The following is a 25,760-nucleotide window of genomic DNA, read 5'->3' as shown; positions in this document are numbered from 1 at the left end:
AACTTTGGGCCAGTTCATTGACATCTGTGCCATATTTTCCTCATCTATGAGACAGGTAAACTACTGTTTCTCTCAGAGGTGGAAGTGAGGATCGAGACAAGGAAGGAAGCACAGGGCGTGGCTCCCAGAAACACCCTCACACCTCTCTTCTTCCCTGGATCTGGGGCCAGAGACGGGCAGTATGGCCCCCTCCTTCCCAGGCTGGTTTGTGAAGGGTCAGAGAAATGAGTCTCCAGGGACTCCTGCTTCCGTCCATGTGACCGGGATGAGAGTCGCTGACAAAAGGCCTCTCGCCCACGCCTCCCCCTTAACCTCCCAAGAGATCTGTGGAAGAGCCTTTGCCCTTGTCTCTGGGCCTCAGATGGGGGTCAGGGAGATGTACAGAGCCATAAATAAAGAGGAACAAAAATAAAACCCGAAGAGTGTTTATGGGAGATGAAGTGCATTGCTAAACAGTGACCACAGACTTGTGTAGGACACCACATGTGGGGCATCTGGCGTGTCACAACTGCAATGCTAAGAGAAGGATGCTGGGGCTGGCAGGCTGGACCCGGGGCAGCTCTCAGTGCCCTGGCACCTCCATGTCCAGGAGTGACCACTCACAGTCTGAACCATCTTGCCTGGCCCAGCCCACTCACTGTCCTGCCTCCGCCCCTCCTATGTAAGACCCTACTGCCCATCCCACCCCTTAGTCTCATGGACTCACCCTTTAGACACCACCTCTGCCAAACCTGCCACACTGATGCTTGGGCCCTGGCACCAGGCAGGCAGCAGTAAGTGATGATTGCATGGTGACAGCACAGGCCCAAGACCTGGCGAGCTGAGTCTCCTTTGGAGATAAGCAGCGTTCACCTCCAATCCACGTAAGATCAGAGGTTCTGGGCCATTGAACATGGGCCTACATGGGGCAGAAGACACTTCGAATGAAGAAAGAGACACTGCTAAAGGCAAAAGAGACTCCCAATGGGGGAGGTTGGGATGAGGCCACTGGGCCAGGGCCTGAGGAAGAGTCAGGAACAAAGAGTGGAGCAGCCTGGGTGTGGCCCTCGGATTGTCTCCACTAGGCTTAGTGTGTTCGTGAGCGCAACTATTTGTTTTCATTTCGTTTCTAAGGACCTCCAGCTACAGAGAGTTGACTGATATCTTTCCAGGGTGTAGCAAGCGATCTTTGGTAGTTTATGCAAGACCCCTTTTTTAAAGATTTATTTATGCTTACAAGAACTGGAGTACAGGCCAGAGTGTGGGGGGATGAGAGGATTCACAGAGACACAGTGGGAAGCAGAACAGGCAGACTGGCCTACACTGCTGAGGGGAGCAGCGAGAGCCAGGAGAAGTCTGCTGCGCCATGTGGGTTGCTCCCTGGCTGGGGATTGAACTTGTGCTGCAGAGGCTGCAGATAGCTTCACAGTGCTGTGTCTCACCCCCTTGTGCCACCAAGGGAGGCCCCCAAGGACTCTTAAGTCTTTTTCCTTGATCCCCACTCCTAGTCACCTTCCCCAAATACACGAGGCTTGTACATTTTAAGGGCTTCCTGCATGTGCTCTCATTTTCAAAAACTAAATTTCACTATGTAAGACTAAATTTCACTATGGTCTTCCCATCTGCATTGCTCTAGGAACATCTAGTATGTTCTCCTCACTATTGCTTCACCTTCCCCAGCACCATCTGCTGATACACTCTGCCACTAGCAACACTGCCATGAACCTTTCTGTTCGATTCTCTCCTGGCTTTTTAGGAGCTTCTCTGGGGTGATTATCCAGGAATGGGATTTCTGGACACAAGGTTTGTTCAGATTTAATGTTACCAAATACTGCCCAGAATGGTGGAGGCAACATACATGTCCACAGCAGTGCCGAGGCCTCCTACCTCCCCACGTTATCCCCAACACTTGCAAGTCCTAATCTTTCTAATTTGTGATGGGGTTGGGGGGTGAAGTGGTCTCTCGATATTTCGATCACTGTTGAAGTCTCTCTTCCCTGTGGGGTTGTAGGTGTGGGGTGGGGGGGCAGCCCACACAGAAGGTCCAGCTGTGTCCTCAGCATTTTGCTCAGTGCCTGCCATGACCAGGTGCTTCCATTTGTACCTTTGAACAAATGAACGAATTCATGAGCAACTCACACAAATAGCCATACTGAGTTTAAACTTGACCCTCAGGGAGGCCAGAGTCTGTTGTGAGTGAAAACAGGAAAAGCTGTTCCACTGAAGCTCGGAAAGCCCCCGGCTAAGTGGAAATTCCCTAGGGATTCCCAGCAGCAGCTGGAGGGAATGTCAAGGGGTGGATGTTCCCACAGAGTCAAAGGAAGGTCGAGACTGGCATCTGCGTCCATCCACACAGGCATTCGGGGGCTCTGCTGAGGTCAGGGAAGGTGTAAATGGGAGCCGCCAGAAAAAGTCCACACAGGCAGATGGGAACAGCAAAGTGGGGTGGAACAGCCACTTCGGAGGCTTGAACCAAACGGACCTCCTCATGTGTTATTATTTGTGTTATCATTATTATTGAATTTGATAACACATGTCTCTGAATTATTGGAAGAAAGGTCCCCCCGTGGGACTTGCAGAGAACCACTGTCAGGGGTCTGAGAGATGCTTTTCTGGTGGAGGCCTCAGTTTCTTCATCTGCAAAGTGAAAAATAATGGTGCCAGTCTGTAGGAAGTACTTAGTGAATGCAAACTTTGAAAGACTTCTCCAAGGCACTAATGGGGATCAGAAGCAAGGGATGGAGTGAGCAGCCTGGCCTTCCTCAGGTGGGAATGGATGGCTCACTACTCCTCTGATCCCACTTTTCTGCTCCCACTGTGACCTAGGTACCCACATACCCTCATTTATTCAGTCAACAAACTCCTACAGGAGTATTGAAGACACCAGACTGTGCCCACAGCCATTGGGCAGAGTGATGGGGCTGTGATGAGGGAAAACATAAACCACCAAGGAGCAGGGGAGGCCGCCCCGCCCACCTGTCGCAGCCTTCCCTCTCTGCCCCTTCCCTACGAGCTCTGTTGAGAGAAACAGGACTCAGCAGAGTGTGTTCAGGTTCAAATGAGAAGAATGGATTGGTGGGAAAGAACTTTCCAGACTGCCAAGCACATGTAAATTGATGACCAGGACTATATTAGGAAAGCAGAGACTTGCTTTTAGGGTGATGCTGCTAATGGTTGTGGGCATTTTCTCCCAGGACAGTTTACATTCTATGATTTAAGCAGCTTTCAAGTAAATGAGTGATGAATGACACGCTGGACCGGGAAAGGAGGGGGGCAGTCGGGAGGGGAGGGATGGAGCTGAAAGGCACACTCATCCAGTTTCCTAGACTAGACAACCAGGACCTGTCTGGAAGGTAGGAGGGTCAGGAGCACAGGCTGGCAGAATCCACTTACTCTCTCCTTGCTAACCTCACAAGGTCGAGGAGCTGGGGGAGTGGAGGAGGGAGAAATCAAAGTCTCACCATATCAGCAAAAGGACTATATTAGTGGGAGGTGGTGAAGCTGCTGTAGCTGGAAAAACATGGCATTTCAATAAGATGGAGATGTGTTTCTCTCTCACATAACAGGTGGGGAGAAAGTTGGTGCCAGGGTTAAGTTGGCAACTCAACAATGCTACCCACCCAGGCTCCTTCCATTTTATTGCTCAGCTGTCCTTAGAAGGTTGCCCGGACTCACATGTCCTCAGCCATGAAATGGCAATTCACTTGTCATTCCGGGGAGAGGGGAGAAAGAAAGAAGGTGGTACAGGCCTTTCTATTAAGACATGCAGTAGCTGGGGCCTCCCTGGTGGCACAAGGCCTCCCTCAGCACTGTCACGCTATCACCAGCCACTGCAGCATGAGTTCAATGCCTGGCCAGGGAGCTGACCCACATGGCACAGCAGACCTCTCCTGTCTCGCCTGCTGCTCCCCTCAGCAGATCCACCTGTTCTGGTCCCCACTGTGTCTCTGGCGAATCCTCTCACTTCCCCACCCCGCACCTCTGGCCTACACCCCAGTACTTGTATACATAAATAAAAATAAATCTTTAAAAAGAATAAAAGACAGCTAGTAGTCAGCTTCCAGGATTGTCCCAACGATCCCTGCCTCCTGCAGGTATGCGCTGTGTGGTCTCCTCCCACAATGATTAGGGACAATAGACCTGTGTCGCCGATAGAATATTTCTAAAAAGCTGTATACTTCCAAGGCAGGTCATAAGACATTGCATCTTCTGCCTTGTTCTCTGTGGATTCCTTGTCTTGGGGGAGCCAGCTGCCATGTGAAGACATTCAAGCAGCCATGGAGAGGTCCACAGACAGCAAGAACTTGCTCACCATTTGAGGAAGCCAGCTTTCATGTGGATGTCGCAGCCTGCAGGTTGCTGGCGACCAAGCCAGATACTTCCTACAAGGTGTAGCACAGGAACAGCTCAGCTAAACCACTCCTGACCCACTGGAACTGCATGAAATAAGTGCCTATTGTTGCTTAGCTGCAAAGTTTTAGGAAATTTGTTATCCAGTAATAGATAACACAGGTCATTGCTCATAAGTGGCATTTATTGTCTTCACTCATCTCTATTGGCCTCCACCTAGTCACATGGCCATGTGTAGCTGCAAGGGAGTCTGGGAAATGTATGTGCCCAGTTAGAACATCAGTGACTACGGTCCCTAACTTACTCCCATCTGCAAAGTCTCTTTCACCATGGAAGGTAAGCTGTTCAAAAGGATGAGGACGCAAACATTTGGGGAGTCATTATTCTGCTCGCTGCAATGGAATCATCCACACAAATATTCTTAGCAGCTTTTTTCGAATGTCCTTGACTGTGGACTGCTATTCAGCAATAAAAGGCAGTGAATGGTTGACACACATGGGGCCCAGCCTGGGACAGTTGCACAACAGGGAGACTGAGTGAATCTATAATTATTTCAGAATAAGAAGTTAACAGAATGACAAAAACAAATACTGGACATTTATATATCAGATGATTGGATAAAGTAAATAATTACAAAAACTAGTGGACATGGACAAACATGGGAGCGCTGTGAGGTTAAGGGGGAAGGAAAGAGACAAGAGGTATAAGGGCGGCTGGTGGGGATAAAATGAAATATATAAATTAAAAAAAGAAGAAGTTAAAGAGAAAGCTCTGGACTCCCAGACTGGGCCTGGTTTCTGAATTCGTTTTTCCCTTAACTTGTCGGGAAGTCAGACACACCCTTTGCCATCTCGGACTTTCTCAGCCCACATGTGAAATGGGGTTTTGGCTTCTGTGACAGGTTTTCAAAGGTTTATGTTTAACAGTAAAATCCTTTGTTTCAAAAAATCTTACACCGATGCAGATACTGTTGGCACCCCAATATTCTGCCAGCATCTATGACACTTTGCTGGAAGGCTCAGGGGAGGCTGGGAGTGCTAAGACATGAAGGCCCATCCTCAGGAAGCAGCCTCAAGGGTGGTTGGTGGGAGTCAAATGTTGGGGTGCCCTCACCCTTGGGTGGGATAGCTAGGAGGTGCAACGTTCCATTGGCTCCCTGAGGCCCCAGTTGCCCCCAGAGGAAGCTGGCTTGACAGCACACTCTCTAGCAGGCCTTCCCTCCCCCTTGCCCTCCTACTCCCTTACCTAAGTTGCCAGGGAACACGTCCCAACAAACAACCGACCAATATTCAGATCCTTGTCTCAGGATGTTTCTGCTTCCAACCATGTCAGAATCCCAAAACGCAAAACGAAGAACAGCTGTGGCCCCTGAAGGCGGCCGCGGGGAGAGAGCTGTGCCCTGCGAGGATCGTCCCGGAGAATGGGCTTGTACCTGGACCCGGGGCATCATGGACACTGGAACAAGAGGGAAGCAAACTGGAGAGCACTATTGAGACCCCAGGAGGTGGGACCCTGAGACCTTAATCTGCTGTCCCCATCCTCTACTGACCAAGGCCTGCAGGGTCAGTTCCTCCATATCTTCCCTTTTCACTCCAGACCATGTTCCTCTTTTGACCAAGAAAGCTACCCAAAAAGGATTGTGGTTACTTTCTTATCATGTCTGCAGTGGAGGCAGTCTCATGAAGCAGGCCTTTCCCAGCTCCCATGGCCCGAGTGATGTCTCCAAGGACACTCAGCCCCACGGGGGGCCACTACCAGGCACCTCCCAAACTCTGAGCCCCACAGGCCTGTCCTGAGGTTAGAGCTCAATGCATGTCAGGCACTGGGAAGGGAGTGGAGGGGTGAGCGTAGAGCAACCTCTGAACTTGCACACTCCAACAGCATCCAGGCACCAGGATCATGGGACAGGACGTGGGAAAAGGCATCCTAAACCACAAACCATAAACAGCCATACTGCTCAGCTATGAGTTTTCACCCCAGTGAGTTCGAGAGGGCAAAGTGCTATGCACAGCATGTCCCGGTGCCTGGCACGGGACCTGAGTCGTGGAAGGGACTCCAAAAATGCTTGTGGATTGAATGCATGAGTGAATGAATGTGAATTTGGGCAGCTCATCTATTTTAAAACTCAGTGTAACCAAGTATGGATAAGGGCCTACTATGCACCAGCAGCTGGGCTCCAGACAAGGCTTCTTACCTCACTTTTGGCCTTTGGCACAAAGCGGAAACACTTTCCTAGACAGGCCTCTTTTTAAGGTCCACGTATGCACACCTGCATTTCTTCTGCTTATTCTAAGTGGAATCTCAACTCTAGGTCACTGCTTGGGCTGGCTGGCTGTGGTCGCTGAAGTCTGGAGTGGCCCTGGGATCCTGCCTCTTTGTATTTACAGCCTTATAGGTGGGACCACACTGCTTCTAGCCACAAAATGTGGCAAAGGTGATGGTATGTACGGGATCACATGAATGTGACTATGACTCCTTCCAGAAGTTGTAACACTTGTCTTATGAGAAGGCTCTTTCTTCTTGATGGCTTGTGATAAGGAAGTGGGGGGAAGTGGCCTGCTGACAACCAGCCCCAAAGTGAGGACCCTGGTAGGACCACAGCAAGGAACTGAATTCTGTCGACCCCCTGGTGAGCGTGGATGTGGATGCTTCCCCAGTCTAGCCTCAGGTGAGACTGCAGCTCCAGCCAACGCTGTGACTGTCACCTTATAAGAGCCTGAGCAGGGGACCCCGCTAAGCACTGCCACATCCTTGACCCACAGAAAGGATGAGATCATAAATGTGTGTGGTTTTAGGCCACTGAGTCTGTAGTAAGTTGTTATGCTGCAAGAGATCTAATTATCTAATACATCCTTCCTTCCCCCTCAAATTCCCTCTTCCCTATTTATCATCCAGTCAGGCTTCCTTGGGGGAGTAGACACATTTCTCATTGCCTTCCCCGTATCCCATTCTCTTCCTCTGGCAACACAACCCAGTGTCCACAGAGGGAACCACCTCTCCCCCACTGCTGTCAGTTTTGTTCACATAGGACTCCATCTACTCTCTGGCTTCAGGGGTTCACACATGACCCTGGATTCAACCAATCAGAATTCTCCACACATCTGGCCACTGGCAATTGATTCAAGGATGAGCCCAGAGCCCAAGTTGGTGCATTCAGGGTTAACTCTGGACTTTTTCTGTGTTTTTTAAACTATTGGACTATAATTCCATGGCTCTGGGGGCCATTTGTGCCACTGTGCAGAGGACCTGCTTCAGAATAGGAGGAAAACAGAGTCGAGACATAGATGGAGACAAAGCCTTCAAGATACTGATCATGTGAGGACCTGGATCCAGCCATACCTGAACCTCAAGATCTATCCCTAAACATTTCACGGAGTCAGTAAATTCCACTTTTTTAAGGTTTCTGTCACTTGTAAAAGAAAAAGTCCTGGTGAACACATTCACCTCTGCAGTCACACTTTAATAAGCTCCTCCTCAAGGAAGCCTCCCCTGTATACCCCCATGGTTTCTTCTTCCTACAGCATTCTTTTATGCTCTTCTATTGGTCTTACCATCTTGAATGTGAGCTGGCACACTTCAAGATCTGAAGCACTTAAAAAAAAAATCTCTTGGGCCTCCCCTGGTGGTGCAGCGGTTGAGCACTGGGCTACGAAGCTGCCACAGCCTCTGCAGCAATCCCCAGCCGCCGGTGAGGGTCCCACATAGCACGCAGACCTCTCCTGCCGTGCCCGCTGCTCCCCTCAGCAGTGTATTTCATCAGTTTGCCTGTTCTGTTCCCCGCTCTGGCTCTGGTGAATTTTCTCACCCTCCCGCGCTTCTGACTGTACCCAGTGCTTGTATAAATAAATCTTTGGGAAAAAAAATCTCTTATATCAGTATTTCAGAGTATGTACCCAGAGCAAAGCAAAGCAAAGAAGAAAAAAAAAAAAAAAAAAACCTTTCAGTCAAAATACAATGCTTGTAAAAATGTGGTACAACAATCAGAAGTTCACAATCCTGCAATGAGCACTTACAGGGTGCCAGGAAATTTCAAATAGGCAGCCCTAGGGATCCCCAGATCTTTAGAGGTAGCAGTTCAGTTACAGGACTCAGGTGAACACAGGAGACTCCACATGGTCTTAAAAACAGATGAAAGAGAACTTCTTAGAACAAGGGCTTTCAAACATGAGAGAACATCAGAATCACCCTGAGGGCTTATTAAGCACAGACTGTGGGGTCCACCTCTGCCCTCCAGTTTCTAGTGCAGTATGTCTTAGATGGACCCATGATCTATATTTCTAACAAGCTCCCAGTCTTGCTAACATGGCTCTAACAGCAGGTCCTGGGACCACACTGTAAGAACCACTGGACAGGGCCTCCCCAGTGGCGCAGCGGTTGAGCACTGGGCTGCGAAGCTGCCTGCAGCCTCCGCAGCACCAATTCAATGCCCCGCCGCTGGCGAGGGTCCCACATGGCGCACAGATCTCTCCAGCCACGCCCACTGCCCCCCTCAGCAGTGTATTTTATCATTCTGTCTGTTCTGCTCCCCGCTCTGGCTCTGGTGAATTTTCTCTCACCCTCCTGCGCTTCTGACTGTACCCAGTGCTTGTATAAATAAATAAATAAATAAATAAATAAATCTTTAAAAAAAAAAAGAACCACTGGACAAAATGCTATTAGAAGTTTACAGAATCATCAAGAGAAGCCAAGAGTCAGGCCCCAAGGCTACCCAGCAAAAGCAACCCCCAAATACCTATGGGACAGCCCCGGGAAGGATACAGTCCCCACACAGTTGTCACCACTGACCCCAGTGCTAGGCACCCCCATTCCACCACTGCAGCCCTCCCAGGCTGATGCCTCCATCATCACCCCTCAAGTCTGCAACCCCCGTCTCCTGGACATAGTGGCTTCAGATCAGCAGAGTCTGCCTGGCATGAACACTCCTTACCTGCACCAGAAGCAAGAAAGAGATAACATTTCCCCAAATAGGAAGCTGTAGGGGAAAGTAAAAAATATCAGGCTTTTCGGCCCTCCCGCCATTAGGATAGATGACGGAACCCTGCGGTCCTGAGTGCGTGCCTGATGGCGGGCACCTGGAGTTGGGTGTGGGCACGTGTAAGTGGGTACACCTGTGCTGGAGAGACTGGGCTTATAAGGGTGGCGTCACAGGGATGCCAGTAGAGTAGATCAAAGAAGCAGAAAGAACAAGAGCGAAAGACAGCTTCCAGCGGAACAGCAGAGTGAAAGGAGCAGAAGAAGTAAAGGTCACAAGAGAGCATCGAAGAGCCCAGATGGAGTGAAGACTTGCTGGGGGCTGGGAGGCCTGCTAGCCTCCTGGCCCCCCAGCACCTCTGCCTGCCTTGTACCTGGTAAATCCCAATAAAAGCCTGCAAAAGCCACCGAGGGCTCCAGGACTCCCTCCTTCACCCGTCTGCTCGGATCATAGAGCTCCTGCACCGTCCCTTCGTGCCCACACAGAAGAATTTGCAAAAAGATGTCAGGGTGGCCACAGCACATGATAAATGTCAATGTAGTATTCCCCTTTGATTCCCCTTTGACATGTGGTGGGAAAAACTGTGATGAGCAAAACGTGACTTACAATCCCTCACCGCCATGGAGAGAGGGCTAGGTCTTGAGGGTGCTCTGACGGGGAAGCACTGATGAAGACCCAGCACTTGTTTGGCGTTTATTCTGTAACAGGCACCATGGCTGGACACTTCGCACGTGAGCCTCACAGCAGCGCTTGCCAGTGGGCCTTGCGCGCATCCACCCCTTTGACAGGTGAAGACACTGAGGCCGCCTACCTGCAACCACGCCGCTAATAGGAAGCGGCTGAGAAGGAAACCTGGCTCGGCTGCCTCTGGAGACTTTGTTCTTAGTGATGCTGCTCAGTCCCTTCAAAGATTCCAAGAGTTGAGAGAACTAAATTGTCCTGCATAAGACAGAAGAAAAGGGCAAAGTTCAAAATATCAGAAGTAGAACTGGAGTAGCTGCCAGAAGAAAGGGTGGTGAGAGAGCCAGAGCTGCTCTAGCGTGAGAAGAATCGAGAAGACAAACATCCAGTGCAAGCCTGGAGCTCTCCTTCCTTGCCCCACAAAACCTCAGTGAAAGCTCATTACCGCTCAAGGCTTGAGGAGTTGCTTTTGCACATGGGGGTGCATCAAGCCCTGGGGAGCTCGTTCTGGGTATCAGCAGGGAGAACAATGGCAATGTCAGTCATGCTTGGGAAATACAAAGCTCAGAGGGGAGTCATCTCCCGGAGCCCACCCAGCAAGCAGACAGCAGAGCCTGCATTTGAAGGAGGGTTGGCCTGCTTGTCCCTCTTTCATGCTACGCCTGAATGTTTGGTTTAAAGTCTTCCATGGCCCCTTGGAGTAGTTTTGCTGTCCCAGAAGAACAAATTGAGAATTTGTGAAATTCTTAAGCACTCTTAAGAATTTCTGGAAGTACTTGGGGGAAGATGGGAAGAAGCTTCCCCAAGAACCGGCCCCCAGGCCTTCAATTTGCTGATGGCCCCTCTCAGCATCCAGCCGGCCTCCTCCAGGTGCTGGTGGGGGCTGACACTAGCCAAGGCGGCAGTGGTCATGGAGGCCATGTTTATGGGTCAGTTTGATGTGCTGCTGACCCCAGGCCTGCAGGCCTCATGACACAGACACAGAAAAAGCCCCAAAGAAAATCGATGAGATTGGGAAGGGCAGGAGATTTCTCTGGGCCTCTCCGCCCGTTCTTTCTCTTCCTTGTGGTTTCTCGTTTTCTCTCCTGCTCTTACCTTTTTGTCTCTAGGGTCTAATTCTCCTGTTTCTCCCACCTCCTCCTCTGTGCATCTGAGTCCTGTCCTGGAACCTCCTGTCTCCTGTCCTCTCTGTCTCTCTCTCTGCCCCCTTCCCCTCTCTCCTTGATCCTCCCCCCTCCTCACCCCTTGCCTTGCTCCCTCCCCCTGCAGATCCAGCCCAGAGCCCCAGCTGGCCTGACACAGCTCCCCAGGGACCCAGCAGGAAGTGCTGTTTCCCCTCCATTGACCTGTGGGGGAGGGGCTCCTCAAATAGGGTGGGGGTGGGGGTGGGGGCGTGTGAAGAGTGGGGAGCAGGAGTGAGGAGGGGGTGGGGAGGTGGGCTACCCTGGGCTCAGAAGGGTGCATCACCCATGGGGGACTCTGAGGACAGCCTTCACCGGCAGGGGCTGGGTCCTGGCCACTGAACAGGGTAGAACCCTGTTTTCACTGAGTACCCCTGGCTGCTGGACCACACCAGGTCCCACATCAAAGACCACAGTCCCCTTCCTGGAAGACAGAATGAGGTAAACTGAGCAAAACATCCTCCACCTCCAGAGGACCCCCATCACTCCAGCCAGAGCCCAGAGTAGTTCACTAGATCCTTCCTGGCAGGTGGGTGTGAGAGGTGGGGGGCCCAGCGGACAGACACTCGAGAAGGTGGAAACTCCACACCATGCCGCAGAGGGCCTTCCTGACCTGTCCAGCTGCCGCCCACACCCACCATGACGACCCCACCCTTGGGAGGCAGAGTTGTCTTCCCTCAAGCCCTGCCCGTTCACTTGTCTTCCAGGCCTTTCTCCACCTTCCCTGAGGACCTGTGCCTCGTACTTCAAAGCAGGGGCCCCGCAGTCCCACACTGGCCTGCCCTTGCTTGCCTGTGTGTCCTTGCACAAGTGACTTACCGTCTCACGGCTTCAGCCCTCTGGCCTGTGATAAGGGCGGGTGAAGACTGCGAGCAGGCGCAGGGTTGAGTAAGAGCATCCACCCAGCTGGCCTCCAGTGACACCTGTGATCCCAAACCTACTCTGCACACCCCCAGGTGCTCTCCGGACTGCCCTCACTTGTCAGTAACCTTGTAAGGAGAGCTGCTTGCAAGGGGGGGGGGTGTCAGGCACGGCCCTCCTTGGTGACTCTGGAGACAGGACCCTGCCTCCAGGGCAGAAGCCCCAGGATCTCACTCTAACCCACTAGGGCTCTCTGGGCCTGAAGGGGTCAGGCCTCAGCGCCCACCCACCCTGGCCCTGTGTAGACTGTCTGGCAGCATGCCAGGTGGGCACTGGCAGCAGAAGGGGCTGGGGAGCCTGTGAGGGGGGTTCGGGTCAGACTTTATCTTACCCTTCTGGGGCTGCCCTGGGCCCAGTGAGAGGCAGAGCCTGCCCCCCTGACACAGGAATGCACAGCATTTCTCACCACCACTCAGAAGGAAGGGGCCAGGCCTCCTCCCCCCAGGCTGTAGAAGGATCCAAATTGTTTGCTAAAACCACAACCCCAGGAGAGGGCTGAGGGGTAATGGAGTTCTTGGGAGGGGAGGGGTGGATGGGCAGTGATCCTGGCTCTGATTACCCAGTGGGAGAGGAGGAGCCTGCCCTCAAGAAAGGACAGTTCTGGGGGTGGACAGAGGCAGGGAGGGAACGCTGGGAGAGATGGCTCCTCCTGCATGCACAATGCTACCCACCTGGTTTCCCCCTCTCTGCCCACCTCGCCCCAGCCCAGGCCCTTCTCATTCCACTGAGCCCTGCTTTTCTCTTTCCACATCTTTATTTGTCAAATGCCTCATTTTAGGGCCTTTTTGTGGGGACCTGACCACGGATCATTTGTTTGGTAATTATTCTGTGCCAGGCACTGTACTTACTGGACATCTGAACAACCCAGGGAGGGGGACTGTATGCCCCACAAGGACAGGGGCGCATCTCATCACTGCTGTGGTCCCCCAACTCTGACACGCAGCCGGCCGGCCAGATGAGCAGGATCCGGCACAGTTTGGCCTGGCTTCCGAGCACCTCTAGGCCTCTCTCCTGCAGAGGCCTCACCTGGTGTCCCAGCCTGCTCAGGCCTCCCTCTTCTACCCAGCCCCCCTCCCCAGCTCTGCCGCTCTGCCCCTGCTCGTGTTTGCACAGCTGCCTTGACTCCACTTTCATCCTGCCCACAGCCAAGGTCAGTGCTCCAGCCTCCCAGCCCAGGCCCCTACAGGACACCTGACCTTCTAGACGAGTCCTGGCTCTCCTTGACCCCATTCTGACCCCTGTAGACCCCATGTAACCTCCCATGTAGACCCCCAAAGGCCAATTTCCCTTGGTCCTTGTATCATTTAAGGTTCCACAGAGAGACAGTTAAGATAGATACATAGAGATACCTAGAGATTGAATGACTGATCAATTGTAAAGAACTGGGGTCGGGTAGACAGGTCTGAAATCTGCAAGGCAGCCTTGAAATAGAGCAGGCTGAAGTGGCTTGGCCTCAGGGCACATTTCTTCCTAGGTCCAGACCCTTAACTTAATCACACCTGCAGAGTTCCTTTTGCCATATAAGGTAACACATTCACAGGATGGGTGGGGGACCTGGATATCTTTGGGAGGACTTTATTCTGCTCCCACAGCCCAGGGCCCTGCCCATTCATTTATTCTCATTTTGCCTGGAGTTAATCACCTGCCAGTAGGCCTATGTTGAGGCCTGGGGCCATAGGGTGAGGAGGCCTGGGGCCCTGTCCTTGAGACAGGCCACTGTCTAGTGGCCAAGGCGGCCACAGAAATGGATGAATGTGATGTGAAGGGAGTGACAAATAGGTCAGGGCTCAAAAAGTTCCAGAGACTTGGGAAAGCATGCCTTGGGGAGTCTCTCATCTGGGACCCTTCACCCCGGGGGGTCAGTGAGGAGGCATGCTACGCAGGGCCTGAGGGAAGCTGCTGGTAACAGTGCAGTCTCTGCCTTCAGATTTACTCCGACCCTTTATGGCAGGAGCACAGGCAATCTTGCTATGTTCAAACACAGCCACTTGGGAATGGAATGCAAATTCACCAGGTTTCTTAAGGAAACAATGAAGGCCCAGAGGAACTGTGGGGTGGGCCTTGACCTGCCTTACCCCTCCTCCCACCCTCGCTGGCTCCTCCCCACCAGCTTCTTCTACAATTATTGCTCCCCCAACAGTGCTGGTGGGTTCACGGGCACTGTGGGTGGGTGTGCAGAGAGCTGGGCTAGAAAGCCTGGGATGTACCTGCTCAGTCACCCAATCCACAGACAGTGAAGGAGACAGGCCTGGCCAGGTTCTTCCTAAAGAGGGGCACCCCTAAGGGAGGGGACCCGCCTGGCCTGGGCTTTGATGTGTGTGGGAGGCCTTTAAAGGCCCTCTCCTTTCACCTCCTTCTCTAAGGCCCCTGTCTTGCTTTCATGAGCTTCCCCTAACTTTGCGACACAGCTTCAACAGCTGCTCAGCCTCTGAGTCAGAGCACCTACTGTATGCAGCTGAGTGCAGAGTGCCCCGGGTGGAGAGAGAACTGAAAGGTTCGGCGCGGGAAAGATCTGCATTCCGGCCTCCTGCATGGACCTTTCAAGAACTAGGTGTACCGGACAATTGGGCCCTGGGTGGGGAGCCAGGTCCAGGTCACTTGAAGCTGAGTGAAGGGGGACAAGACTCCTTTTCTGTCGGTTTAGGGTTAAGTCCCCACTCTCATTCCTGGCTGAAGGCCATGGGCTCTGGAGAAATCCTGACCACAGTTAGGACACCACCATTAACTAACTGCTGCTACAATTAACCACTTCCACGGCCCTTTGAGATAAATGTCCACGACAGCGGAGACTGTATCTGCCTGCTCACCTCAGTGTCCCCACTGGTCTGGTGCACAGCGGGGACGCAATAAATCCCTCCTTCCTTCCTTTAAACTAAACCCGTCAGTCTGCAGTGTGCCAGGCAGGGCCAGGCTGAGTTTTGGGCATACCTTTCTTCACTTCACAGCTAAGGAAAGGGAGGCTCAGAGAGATTAATTGACTTGCCTAAAGTCACACAGCAGGTAACTGACCAGCCAATATTTAGATCTAGTTCTGTTAGGGGGAAATGATGTCCTGAGCTAATTCCATGCAGGCTTTGTGGACTCCACCCTCACTGCAGACCAAAGCCATCAGGACATTGGGAAAGACAAATCCAGTCACCACCAAAGGGAAGGTGGCTGGGACCTGAGGGTGGAGTTAAGCAGCCAGGTTGGGTATAAAACCAAACACTTGGGCCTTGGGGGCTCACTCTCTCGCTGGCTTCACGGCTCCTGGCTCACGGCCAGCTCTCAGAGTGCCATTTGGGATTCCAGATCAGTGGATCGGGTAGGACGCATTTAAAACTTTGTCTCCCACTTTTCTCCCTGAGTTGTACATTTCCTCATTTCCCCTTCCCTTGTGAATAAACCTTTTATTAACCTTTTGTGTGCGCCTGCAGTGGAGTATTGATAAGTCCTTTTAAGCGCACGGGTGAGGACCCACAGTCAGGCAACCTGTTTTGTATTGGGGCTGCCCTATAACAGTTCCTCTGCCTAATTTAACCCACTTGACCCCAAATATCCAAGTGCAGGGGTATGGAGGCAAGGAGAGGGGAAGACCTGTTGGGGAGACAGGCAGACAGCAGAAGATGGGCTGGGAGACCTGGGCTGGGGCAGAGGCTTCAGGGACCTGAAGTTGGTTCCTGTTTGGTGCTTTTGTAAAACTCAAGGGGAGGGGCCTCCCTGGTGGCGCAAGGGGTTAAGCACCGCACTATGAAGCAATCCACAGCCTCTGCAGCACAAGTTCAATCCCTGGCCGGCCAGGGAGCAACCCACATGGCGCAGTAGACCTCTCCTGTCCTGCCTGCTGCTCCCCTCAGCAGTGTGTTTCAGTCTGTCTGTTCTGCTCCCCACTATGTCTCTGGTGAATCCTCTCAGCCCCTGCATCTCTGGCCTGTACCCCAGCTCTTATATGCATAAATAAATCAATCTTTAAAAAAAAAAAAAACCTCAAGTGGAGAGGGCTTGTCCTCAGTTTTCTCATGTGAAAGCGGCACGGGTGTATGGAACATCAGTCCCAGTGGAAAGAGCTGAGCCCCAGAACCAAACATGTCGGGTAAAATCCCAGGACTGCCACTTCCCTGCTGGGGGATCTTGGCAAATGATGACATTATTGACCTTCCCTGAGCTTCAGTGTTCAGCGGTGGGACACAGGACCATCACTCCCAGCTGGCAAGGCCCTCACGAGGCTCGTACAGGACCAATGACAAAGTATAAGCACATGGCAGTGGACACCGCTATTACTATTAATCTATTATTATTGTTGCTTTTGTTATTGTTATTATTACTACTAGCAGGGCCTCTGGGCCTCAGACCCAGCCCTGAACATGCCCTGGCTGGAAGCCTGGCTCCCAGGTGGGCCCGTCTCACCCCACAGGACTTGGAGCCTTTGGCTTCTGGTTTCCTGAATGTCTGAGGATGTTACAAAAGCTTAAGTTTCGAAGGTTGCTGCCCCTCGGGAGGCAGCACAAGGGAAAAGCTGGTGGGGAGACCAAAGACCAGGGCAGTTCAGGCCTGACTTGCTTTGTGATCCCGCATGAACCATGGCCCTCTCTGGGCCTCAGATAAGGGAGGTGGCCTGGAAGACTCTAAGAGCCTTTCATTTTTTTATCTGATCAGCCAGGGCCTGGAGCTGGGATTCCAGCGTAACCGGCACCTGCAGGGTCCAGTTCAGAATAAGTGGGTGAGAGAGTGGATGCCCACTCGGCCCTGGTGCCCAACTCCTGAAGCCCCTCCCAGACTTAGTTATCAGGAATCCCCATGTCAATCAGAAAGGGAGCCAGATTTTGCAAATAAAAATGTGGGCTGCCAGGTTAATTTGAATTTAAGATAAATAACAAATGATCTTATAGATAAATATACCCTGGTATCACCTGGGACACACTTACACTAAGAAGTTATTCTTCATAGCAGAGGATTTGACTAGACACCTCACCAAAGAAGGCTGACAGATGGCCAAGAGGCACATGAAAAAATGTCCACCCTCTCTTACTATTAGGGTATTGAGGGGACGGGCTAAGGACAGAGCTGCGCAGGGGAGAAAGGCACACGGGAAGGAGGGAGGGAGGCGGAAGCAACTAGAAACACATGATGCCTGAGGCGGGGGTGGGCCGGGAGGGCCTAGGGCCAAATAGGAGATGGAAGGTTTGTCACTCTGCCCCTTTGTACCTTTTAGCTTTTGTACTATGTGGATATTTTATCCAGGCAAAATAAATAAATAAGTAACATAATCAGGCAGTTTGCCCTGACCCAACTCCCGCACCCTTAACCTCTGCATTCTAGAAATACTCCAGGGCTTGTGTTATCCTTATCAAAATTCTTTGAGGTCCATTGACTCCTGTCTCGCCTGTCTGCAGCATCCCCCAGACTGTGGGAGCTGGGTGAGTCACAGCCACCCCCGGCCAGCTGTCTGCCATCTGCAGGCCTTCCTGAGGAAGAGTCCCTTCCAGCTGTGGCCCCAACTCTGCAGACTCTGGGGCCTCTCATCTCCCTTGCCTGCCTCTCCTCTTGAATTCAAATGAAGTCAACTAGATTTTGTTGGGTGTGTCAGGCACTGTGTGTACCAGGAACAAAGTAAACCTGACCAGTCTGGGAGGGAGGGACTAGTAAGCAAGGGGAGAAGGGAGGAGGTGGGTGGGGCTAATTCTGTCCAGGTGTCTGAGGGGACATGGGATTTGGGAAGGCTTCCTGGAAGAGGTTGCATCCTAGCTGAGGTGGGAACAGCATTCTAAGCAGAGAGACCAGCATGAGGTAAGGTCCAGAATCAAAAGAGATGAGGCTGGAAAGGCCAGATATAAAGGATCTGATGGCTTGGGGTGTGGACATGGCTCTGAAGAGGGAGAAGGTTGAATCAGAGTGTGCTCCAGAAAAGCTTACCCTGTGGTTTCCCTGAAGCTTCTCTTGCGGGGCCCATGGAAGCTGGGGCTTAGGCAGTCGTGCCTGCCTGACAGAATGCTGAAAGGAGAGTGTTCTCCTGCGTGAAGAGGGTCTTCGGGCATTTATCAGGTTCTTTGTTGAGTGTGGTGGTGTGGAACGCTCAGTGCCACGTGCAGGGCTGAAGGCAAGACACAGGGGCCATCCCTGGAAGGACTTAAACATGCAGGGGAGCAGACGGGCCTCTCCTCTCGTGGAGGGCAACAGGCCGGCTGCTAACTAAGGGGTCCAGGACCAGTTGCCAAGCTAGTGTGGGAGAGGTCTTTATCCACACTTACAGCTCGTTCTCAATTTTCAGACAAGGCTTCAGGCCCAGAGACAGGCAGGAAATTGTCCAGGTCACACAGTAAGTCCAAGCCAAATCCGGGACCAGAGTGGGGGCCCCTGACCCTCAGCCCAGGCTGGGCACTTAGGCTGGCATCAGAAAAGGCTTCCAGAAGCAGGGATGTGTCAGGCTCACTCACCCCAGGGAGTCAGTCCTTTGGCAGGTAGCAGAGGTGCTATCCGGGAAGGACCCACCTACTTGTAACCTGGGGTGACTGCCCTATTTTGGGCTTAGCTCACAGCAGTCTGATGGGGACTTGGGCAGGAAAGGGCCATCTGAAGCAGGCATCTCATGTCATCCGCCCACTGGAGCTGGGTGCAGGATTCATGCCCGTCTAAGGTAAGTTAACAAATGCCTCCGGGAATGAAGTGATGCAACCAAGGTCTGGGCCGGGACAGCTCAGCCACAGTGCCCTGTGCTGTCTCATGAGGTGACTTGCCCTCAGGAAGCTGACATCTCCCTTCTGGGCATGCCTGACAAGGTGCCTGTAAGCCCACCAGGAACTATCTTCCTAGTTGCCACAAACATGCTCTTAAAGGAGCAGGTAACCCCAAAGGTCCTATCAACCATGTACACTTGAGTATAAATTAGTTGTCAGACCCTGAGACTAGCACTGAATGCAGGGTCCTGCCCAACTGACACACAGGTGAGGAGGGAGGGAGTCTCTGGCAGAGCTGTGCCTTGGGAGAGCCTGGGTAAACGTTCCCCTGAAGCATGTGGGCCCTGAGTCCAGGCATCACTGTGAAGGGTTGTGCCCAGGGGTGGGAGTACATAGTGATACGGGAAAAGCACCGACTATTCAGTTCCAATCTGGGCTCCGCCACTTTTCACCTGAGTGGCCTTAGGTAAGCCTCTCACCTCCCTGAGCCTCCCAACCTCACTTGTGCAATGAGATACTGCTACTGAGTCTACCTTGCAGGTGGGGGTACTTGAGAAAATGCTCTGATCAAGGGTTCTCAAACTTGGGGTGCATCAGAATTCCTTAGAGGGCTCCTTAAAACCCAGATCATGGGTTTCTGCTTTAATTTGTGTGGGGAGGAGTCTATCCAACTAACTAGCTAACTAAAAAACCCCGGCAAGTGTCCAGGAGTTTCTAATGCTGTTCTGTTGAGACCACACTTCTATAAAAATCAGGGGTTCTAGGGCCTCCTTGGTGGCATAAGGGGTTAAGCACAGCACTGTGAAGCTGTCTGCGGCCTCTGCAGCACGAGTTCGATCCCCAGCCAGGGAGCAACCCACATGGCACAGCAGACCTCTCCTATCTCGCCAGTGCTCCCCTCGGCAGTGTATTTTAGTCAGTCTGCCTGTTCTGTTCCCCGCTCTGTCTCTGGTGAATCCTCTCGCACCTGCACCTCTGGCCTGTAGCCCAGTTCTTGTATGCATAAATAAATCTTTGAAAAAAAAATCAGGGGTCTCTATAAAAGCTAGGAAATGGGGGTGGTGCAGGGCTGAGTCCAGAAGGTCGCTAAACAAATCTGGTATTTGCAGCGATTTTGCTCCCCCATCAGGATGGATGGACAGGGTTCGGGATCAGGGCTCTGAGCTCTCTCCAAAGACTGCTCCCACAAATGCAGAAGTCGCCCACTAAATCCACGAGGCAAGTGCTGGCTTATAGACCAGGCCCTCAGCTTAGTACTTCCCATGAGGTGTCTCCTTCTCCCCATGAGCCTCAACACCTCCATTTTACAGGCAAGGAACCCATGGCACCCAGAATAATGGCCTCAAAGATGCCCGTGCCCAGGCCCCAGAAACCAAGAATGTCACCTCACATGGCAGAACAGACTTTGCAGATATCACTTTTCTTTAAAAAAAATTGTGTAAAATACACGTAACGTAAAATAACCACTTTTAAGCCTAGTTCCAGTGATATTAGGTACATTCAGATGCGCCCTCATTTGGGGATCGAGGTTTTATCTCGAAGGTGAAGAAAGTCCAGCTCCTGGCTTCCTCCTTTGCCGGACGTGGAGTAACACTAGCTGGAGACCTCAGCAGCATCGTTAACATGTGCTAACTATGGGCCAGCCTCGGTCCTGGAGAGCTGAGTATTCCCTTATTTACTCGTTTACTCCCTCACGCTGCTATCCTCAGCCCACAGATGGGCTACCCTCAAGGTCACCCCCCTGGCCAGTGGGGTGGGGGCAGGGCTTGAACTCAGGCATTGAGAGCCCCAGACCCTAAGCAGGACTCAAGATGCCTCCCCTGGAGAGAGAGGGAGGCCCAGATGCCCCCAGGGATTCCTGACTGCAGTCCAGGGTCTCAAAACCCGCCCCAAGAATCTGTTGGCGATGAGAGAGCCCCGGAGAAGAGGAAAGTGAGCCAAGAAGGCGCAGCAAGCTGTGTGGGCCCCTCCGCCTGGATTTCAGGCCGTATCCAGTGTCTCCAGAAAGAAAGAACTAGAAGCCACCACCCTAATCCTGAGGCCCCGGGGAAGCACAAGTTCCTGGGAGAAAACAGGTTCCCACAGGCTTTATCCTCCCCCTGTCAACCTCCAGGAGGCTCAGCTGGGGTGAGGAGGAAGAGAGGGTCTGCTCTTATCTTGGGGTGGGGAGGGAGGGCTCCACTTGCACACTCTCAGGCAGAAAAGGCGGGGCTGCTCGGACTCACAGCCCTCACCTCCTCTCCTGGGACACCAAAGACTTGACAGAAGCCGGCAGGACACAGGTCAGGTCTCCAGGCCAGGACCCTCCAGGCCCAGAGCCCAGCTTCTCCCAAATAGAACATTTCCCCAAGCTCTTCCCCTCCCCCTTTCCATAGATCCCAACATGGAGCAAAGAAAGAGCCCTGGATTTGGAGCAAGGAGACCTGAGCCCCCAGGACTCTGGAACTGACTCCAGTGTAATCTTGGATGAGTTCTGTCCCCTCCCTAGGCCTCAAGTTTCAGGCCAATCAAATGAGGGGGCTGGATTCCAAGGTCCCCTCTGCTCCAATGTTCTGAGAGCTAATGGCGGCTATATTTTGGGGCTACCCCCACCTCAGGCTTCTCCGTCTCCCCGGAAGCCTCAGAGACTCCAGGAGGAAGAGGAACCTGAACTAGGTTGGGGACGGGGCTCTGACTTCTGTATTTGCCCTCTGCTAAGCCAAAGTGCCGCCTGTGGGCATGGTGGTTAGCACAGGTAAGGGAGCAGAGGGGAGAACAGGAGCTGGTGGTGGGACAGAGACCTAAGTCCAGTGGGGGGGTGGGGGATTGGGCCTCAGCCACTCTTCTTCCTATCCTAACCCACCCACTCCCTTTAGATTCTGGCACTCAAAGCCAGCCTGGCCATGGAACCGGACGCCAAATGGAGACATCTCAGAATGGGGTGGGATAAGCAATGGGTTGGGAGGTTTATTACTGGGGGAAGGGGTTGCTCCCCTCTTGTCTGTATCTCAGACCCACCTGGGAATACCCTGCAGCCAGGGGGCCCCAAGGACAGAGCAGGGTAAGGAAGCAGGTGGGCCTGCCCCCTATGCAACCCCCCCCCCCGCCCCCGCTCAAGGCCTTACAAGTTCAAGGCCTTACAAGTACAGCGAAGGTCTCCCTCACAGGATCCTCTCAGTTAAAATTCTTTTGAACCAGAAGGGACTCATGGTCACAACTAGACTCTTGGGCCTTGGGGTTGGAAGGATTCTTGGATCAATATTTTGCAAAGTGCAGGTCATGACCCACTAGCGGATCTTGAAAGTAATTTAGTGAGTCACAATCAGAATTTAATAATAATGATGATACAGAGTAGAAGAGATAACATCAGAGTGCAGCCAGGGTAATCAGAGCAAAGTGTCCCCTGAAACTGTTCAATTCTGTGTGTTGTTCAAAATGTGATATATGTGTATCTTCCTTCTGGTCAGTAAAAAACCTTGAAAGATTATGTGCCATACTCGTTTGTTCACCAGCAGGGGAAAGTGAGCTGGCAGGCCAGGCCCTGCCCTTTGGGCCCCACCAACCTGCAGCGCCTGGTCCACACCCAGCTGCATGCTCCAGCCACACCCAGCTGGGGAACCACCTCAACCACTGCATCACCCCTCTTTGCTTCCTCCAAATTCTCCTTCTGTCGACTTGATGCCTGACCCAGCCTTTACCCAAGAAAGCCCTGTTCAAATGACATGCCCTCTGTGGCAGGAGGGAAACCCCTGCCTTTTCAGCAGCCATTACACAGAACTCCACAAATTGGCTGGTTCCCTTGAATGAACAAATGAATGAGCTGCTTCCCAATACCTGGGAGGCACCAGACAGTACGCCCCAGAAGTGAGTGCACAGAGGAAGCCTGGCTCTGGTTTGGACATCCTAATGCATTAAATATTTATTAAATGAACCACCAGGAAAATGCAAACGTCTGGGGTTCGCCTGAGAGTAAACTGCAAGGTGGGAACAATAGGATGGGGGGATGAGAGGTCTGTGGGCCCCAGACTGCAGTGGCTACATATGTCCTGCTAAGGGCTGGGTCCTTTTCCTGCAAGCCCTGGAAAGCCGTGGATGGGGTTACATGGGAGCGATAGGTAGTACCACTCATGGTTTGGAACACTCCTCTGGCACCAGCTTGGGGGTGGGCCCAGCTGGGCAGCTGAGAAAGCCAGTGCAGAAATAACCCAGGCGGGGAGATTTGAGTCTAGAGCCAGTCAAGTGGGGTGCTCTGCTGAGCAGGAATTTGCATTACAGGTGTGAGCGCTGAGGCCCAGCAAGGCTCTGGGATTATGGCCACTCGGCTGCTTTCCTGAGGGTTGGGGGGAAGCAGAGGGAGAGTCCCTCATTCACTCACCCTGCACAGCACAGCAGGTGTGTGTAAGGGGAGCCAAAACACAAACCTCAGCCACTGTTTGCAAGCTCCCCAACTTTGTGCTTTTCTCTTTTTTAAAAATCAGTTTACAGGGCCTCCCTGGTGATGCAAGGGGTTAAGACACAACCTGTGAAGCTGTCCGCAGCCACTGCAGCACAAGTGTGATCCCCCGGCCGGCCAGGGAGCAACCCACATGGAGCAGCAGAACTCTTCTGACTGGCCTGCTGCTCCCCTCAGCAGTGTACTTTGGTCAATCTGCCTGTTCTGTTCCCACACCTCTGGCCTGTACCCCAGCTCTTGTATGCATAAATAAATAAATCTTTAAAAAAAAAAAAAAACCAACAACTTACAGAGGCCTCCCTGGTGGTACAAGGAGTTAAGTCTCAGCACTATGAAGCTATCACCAGTCACCGCAGCATGAGTTCAATCCCTGGCCAGGGCGCTGACCCACATGGTGCAGCAGACCTCTCCTGTCTCACCCGCTGCCCTCCTCAGCAGTGTATTTCGGTAGATCCACCTCTTCTGCTCCCCACTCTGTTTCTGATGAATCCTCTCACCCCCTCCCCACCTCTGGCCTACACCCCAACTCTTCTATGCATACATAAATAAATCTTTTTAAAAAAATTCAGCTCACATTTCAACTGTGGGAGGGAGTGCTGGCTGTCCTGTTGTTCCTGTGGTCTCCTATGAAGGTGAGGAGCTGGCGAGGGTCGCCAAGGGCCATAAAGAGGACATGTAAATTCTGGGTGGAAACTAGAATTGTCAAAAACAAAGCCATGTTATGAAATTTACCTTGCTCTTAACTCCTACCCAGTATCCCAGCCTGAGCCCTGGGGAAGGATTTACAGAAAAGGATTTACAGCCCTCAGGATTTACAGAAAATTGAAGAACTACCTTGCTGATCGGAAAAGCTGCACCTTTGCCCCCTTACACTGGTGAATAGGACCAACCACCTCGGTTCAACTCGGAGTAAGAGTCTGGGCTCAGGTCTCACCCTTAACCCTTGAGGATGTGACCCACTGGGAACAACTATTTAAGGACCCACTGTAGGGTAAGGTAAAAAATCAGGCTTTTCTGCCCTCCTGCCATGAGGATAGATGAGGGAACCCTGTGATCCTGAATGCATGCCTGATGGCGAGCACCTGAAGTGGGTACACCTGTGCTAAGACTGTGCTTTCAAGGGCGGTGTCACGCAGACGCCGGTAGAAGCCAAAAAAGAAGCAGCCAGCAGCAGAAGCCGAAAGAGAAGCCAAGAGAGAAGCAAAGAAGCAGAAGCAGAAGCAGAGAATACCAGTGAGCCCAGATAGAATGAAGACTCGCTGGGGGCTGCGAGGCCTGCCAGCCTCCCGGGGCCCCCCAGCATCCCTGCCTGCCATATGCCTGGTGAACCCCAATAAAAGCCCTGCAAAACCACTGAGGACTCTGACTCCTCCTTTACCCGGTCTGCATGGGATCAGAAAACCTGCACTGTGGTCATTCCTGACCTTACACCCACAAACCAGGCTACCCAAGGCTTCTAAAAAGTGCTAACTTACATGAACACATTGAAAGTGGCCACAACCCACTTCCTCTGTGCCTACTTTACAGATGAGGAAACTGAGGCACAGAAAAACGACACACCTTGCCCACAGTTCCCAAAGCCAGTAGCAACCCAGTTAGATTCGAATCCCGGCCGCGTGGCTCTGGCGTGTGGGCTCTTGCTGAACCACACCTCGCAACCTGGCGTCAGCAGATTAATTTCGTAGACGCTGAGCTCCATGCCAGGCACTGGCAGGGCCCAGTGAGCGCGCCGTCCTGCACGAGGCAGGTTCTCCTCCTACCCACCCACACCCCTTGCTTTTGGGTGGCCCCGCATTCCACCTCTCCCCCCCAAAAAAAACTTCAGTAGAGTTTTTGGCCCCCAAACTTCAGCCCACCGAGCGGGCTGCGGGGGAGGGGCACAGCTCCCCGCCGGGGATGGGAGGGGCGCAGGTGCACGGGCCCGGAGTGGGGGTCGTGCGTTCAGGGGTTCCCGCGCCCCCAGACGGGAGCCAGCACCCAGGGCGGGCTCCGGGGACGGCGAGACGGGGCGAGGCCGCGCTTCCCGGCAGGAAGGCGCTGGGGACGCGGCCTTGGAAGGGTGCCCCCGGCGGGCCGGCCGCGGCGAGGGGCGGGCGGGCGCACGCGGGTGACGACACCCAGGCGCACGCTCGGCGCTCACCGTATATGGACAGGCTTGGCGAAGGGGCGTGGCCGGGCGCTGCGCGGGGGCGTGGCCGGGGTGTGGGCGTGGCCAGGGCGGGGCGTGCCACCCTGCGGCTCCCGCCCCGAGGCCCGGCTGTGTCTCCCGGGGAGAATTTTTTGCAAGGGCGGACCCTCTGCAGGGCTCCCCCCAGGTCCCCAGAGACCTCTTCGGGCATCTCCGCTCCCGCACCCCTCTCCAGGCTGAGGCCCGCGCCAGCCCCGCTGTGCAGGGGCTGCACTTGACTGGGTTCCCTTGCGAGCGAGGGCAGCGCGCTGCTTTCGGGGGGCACGCTGCTGCACCCGCCTGGGTAGCTGGGGGAGGGGCACCTTGCGGGCTGGTGGTGAGCTTTGCTGGACCCGGCCTTGCTCAATGGGGCGTTCATGCAAGTATTTGGTTGACTGAACTCTTGGTGGGACACGACTTTAGC

The 25,760-nt window shown here is 53.1% G+C and overlaps 2 long non-coding RNA genes across 3 annotated transcripts; one reads left to right on the top strand and one right to left on the bottom strand.

The window, feature by feature from the left end:
• Positions 1 to 1,182: 1,182 nt before the first annotated feature.
• Positions 1,183 to 24,999, bottom strand: LOC119247306 (uncharacterized). 2 transcript variants are annotated; one of them, XR_005125702.2, is made up of 5 exons: positions 24,645 to 24,999; positions 23,744 to 23,862; positions 10,113 to 10,240; positions 5,575 to 5,784; positions 1,183 to 2,083 (listed from the first exon to the last, which is right to left on the bottom strand). It is a non-coding gene; the product is annotated as an uncharacterized LOC119247306 (long non-coding RNA). The 2 variants fall into 2 exon arrangements; XR_008552130.1 differs by having other exon boundaries at positions 23,744 to 24,999.
• Positions 21,263 to 24,519, top strand: LOC129145934 (uncharacterized). The gene is made up of 3 exons (XR_008552129.1): positions 21,263 to 21,471; positions 23,195 to 23,801; positions 23,924 to 24,519. It is a non-coding gene; the product is annotated as an uncharacterized LOC129145934 (long non-coding RNA).
• Positions 25,000 to 25,760: the final 761 nt, after the last annotated feature.

This window comes from Talpa occidentalis, unplaced genomic scaffold, assembly GCF_014898055.3.
Source record: "Talpa occidentalis isolate TD23 unplaced genomic scaffold, MPIMG_talOcc4v2.1 talOcc4.16, whole genome shotgun sequence".
Taxonomy (NCBI): Eukaryota; Metazoa; Chordata; class Mammalia; order Eulipotyphla; family Talpidae; genus Talpa; species Talpa occidentalis.
Note: the sequence above shows the minus strand (reverse complement) of the source record. Positions and strands in the feature narration are given on the sequence as shown.